General features: G+C 55.6%; 1 long non-coding RNA gene and 2 other non-coding genes across 3 annotated transcripts in view; 2 read left to right on the top strand and 1 right to left on the bottom strand.

The window, feature by feature from the left end:
• Positions 1-1,208, bottom strand: part of LOC123111033 (uncharacterized) — a 14,688-nt gene extending 13,480 nt beyond the window's left edge. Inside the window, exon 1 of the long non-coding RNA XR_006454053.1 lies at positions 1,051-1,208. This is a non-coding gene — a long non-coding RNA (uncharacterized lncRNA). The remainder of the gene's footprint in view (positions 1-1,050) is intronic.
• Positions 1,209-1,888: 680 nt separating this feature from the next.
• Positions 1,889-2,043, top strand: LOC123150517 (5.8S ribosomal RNA). Its single transcript, XR_006475148.1, has one exon. It is a non-coding gene; the product is annotated as a 5.8S ribosomal RNA (ribosomal RNA).
• A 221-nt stretch (positions 2,044-2,264) lies between these two features.
• Positions 2,265-2,500, top strand: part of LOC123152750 (28S ribosomal RNA) — a 3,390-nt gene continuing 3,154 nt past the window's right edge. The window contains exon 1 of the ribosomal RNA XR_006476321.1: positions 2,265-2,500. This exon is cut by the window's right edge and continues 3,154 nt beyond it. This is a non-coding gene — a ribosomal RNA (28S ribosomal RNA).

The following is a 2,500-nucleotide window of genomic DNA, read 5'->3' as shown; positions in this document are numbered from 1 at the left end:
AAGCCCAGGGGGCCTTGGTGCCTCTGGTGGCCGTCGTCGGCACGGCCGGTACCCGCGCGCCGAAAGGCATGTCCCTCGGGGCACTGCGCTGCAACGTCCTGCGGGCTCCCCATCCGACCCGTCTTGAAACACGGATCAAGGAGTCTGACATGCGTGCGAGTCAACGGGTTCTGAAACCTGGGATGCGCAAGGAAGCTGACGAGCGGGAGGCTCTCACGGCCCGCACCACTGGCCGAGCCTGATCTTCTGTGAAGGGTTCGAGTTGGAGCACGCCTGTCGGGACCCAAAAGATGGTGAACTATGCCTGAGCGGGGCGAAGCCAGAGGAAACTTTGGTGGAGGCTCGAAGCGATACTGACGTGCAAATCATTCATCTGACTTGGGTATAGGGGAGAAAGACTAATCGAACCATCTAGTAGCTGGTTCCCTCCGAAGTTTCCCTCAGGATAGATGGAGCCCATTACGAGTTCTATCAGGTAAAGCCAATGATTAGAGGCATTGGGGACGCAACGTCCTCGACCTATTCTCAAACTTTAAATAGGTAGGATGGCGCGGCTGCTTTGGTGAGCCGTACCATGAAATCGCGTGCTCCAAGTGGGACATTTTTGGTAAGCAGAACTGGCGATGCGGGATGAACCGGAAGCCAGGTTACGATGCCAAACTGCACGCTAACCTAGAACCCACAAAGGGTGTTGGTCGATTAAGACAGCAGGACGGTGGTCATGGAAGTCGAAATCCGCTAAGGAGTGTGTAACAACTCACCCGCCGAATCAACTGACCCGAAAATGGATGGCACTGAAGCGCACAACCCACACCCGGCCATCTAGGCGAGCGCCATGCCTCGATGACTAGGAGAGCGCGGCGGCCGCTACAAAACCCGGGGCACGAGCCTGGGCGGAGCGGCCGTCGGTGCAGATCTTGGTGGTAGTAGCAAATATTCAAATGAGAACTTTGAAGGCCGAAGAGGAGAAAGGTTCCATGTGAACGACACTTGCACATGGGTAAGCCCATCCTAAGGGACGGGGTCATGGAGCCTGTGGCTTAATTTGACTCAACACGGGGAAACTTACCAGGTCCAGACATAGCAAGGATTGACAGACTGAGAGCTCTTTCTTGATTCTATGGGTGGTGGTGCATGGCCGTTCTTAGTTGGTGGAGCGATTTGTCTGGTTAATTTAATGAACGAGACCTCAGCCTGCTAACTAGCTATGTGGAGCCATCGCTCCGCAGCTAGCTTCTTAGAGGGACTATCGCCGTTTAGGCGACGGAAGTTTGAGGCAATAACAGGTCTGTGATGCCCTTAGATGTTCTGGGCTGCACGCGCGCTTCACTGATGTATTCAACGAGTATATAGCCTTGGCCGGCAGGCCCGGGTAATCTTGGCAAATTTCATCGTGATGGGGATAGATCATTGCAATTGTTGGTCTTCAACAAGGAATGCCTAGTAAGTGTGAGTCATCAGCTCGCGTTGACTATGTCCCTGCCCTTTGTACACACCTCCCATCGCTCCTACTGATTGAATGGTCCGGTGAAGTCTTCAGATCGCTGCGACGGGGGCGGTTCGCTGCCCCCGACGTCGCGAGAAGTCCATTGAATCTTATCATTTAGAGGAAGGAGAAGTCGTAACAAGGTCTCCGTAGGTGAACCTGCGGAAGGATCATTGTCGTGACCTTGACCAAAATAGACCGCGCACGCGTCATCCAATATGTCGGCGATGGCACCGTCTGTCGCTCGGACAATGCCTCGACCACCTCCCCTCCTTGGAGCGGGTGGGGGCTCGGGGTAAAAGAGCCCACGACACCGAAGGCATCAAGGAACACTGTGCCTAACCCAGGGGCATGGCTAGCTTGCTAGCCGTCCCTCGTGTTGCAAATCTATTTAATCCACACCACTCCCGGCAACGGATATCTCAGCTCTCGCATCGATGAAGAACGTAGCGAAATGCGATACCTGGTGTGAATTGCAGAATCCCGCAAACCATCGAGTCTTTGAACGCAATTGCACCCGATGCCACTCGGCCGACGGCACGCCTGCCTGGGCATCACGCCAAAACACGCTCTCAACCACTCTCATCGGGAATCAGGATGCGGCATCTGGTCCCTCATCTTGCAAGGGGCGATGGACCAAAGATCGGGCTACTGGTGTACCGCGCCGGACACAGTGCATGGTGGGCGTCCTTGCTTTATCAACGCAGTGCATCCGACGCGCAACCGGCATTATGGCCTCAGAACGACCAAGCAAACGAAGCACACATCGCTTCGACCGCGACCCCAGGTCAGGCGGGACTACCCGCTGAGTTTAAGCATATAAATAAGCGGAGGAGAAGAAACTTACAAGGATTCCCCTAGTAACGGCGAGCGAACCGGCAGCAGCCCAGCTTGAGAATCGTGTGGCTGTGCCGTCCGAATTGTAGTCTGGAGAGGCGTCCTCAGCGACGGACCGGGCCCAAGTCCCCTAGAAAGGGGTGCCTGGGAGGGTGAGAGCCCCGTCCGTCCCGGACC

Source organism: Triticum aestivum, chromosome 1B (genome assembly GCF_018294505.1).
Source record: "Triticum aestivum cultivar Chinese Spring chromosome 1B, IWGSC CS RefSeq v2.1, whole genome shotgun sequence".
Classification (NCBI taxonomy): domain Eukaryota; kingdom Viridiplantae; phylum Streptophyta; class Magnoliopsida; order Poales; family Poaceae; genus Triticum; species Triticum aestivum.
This window is presented reverse-complemented; position numbering and strand designations above follow the sequence as displayed.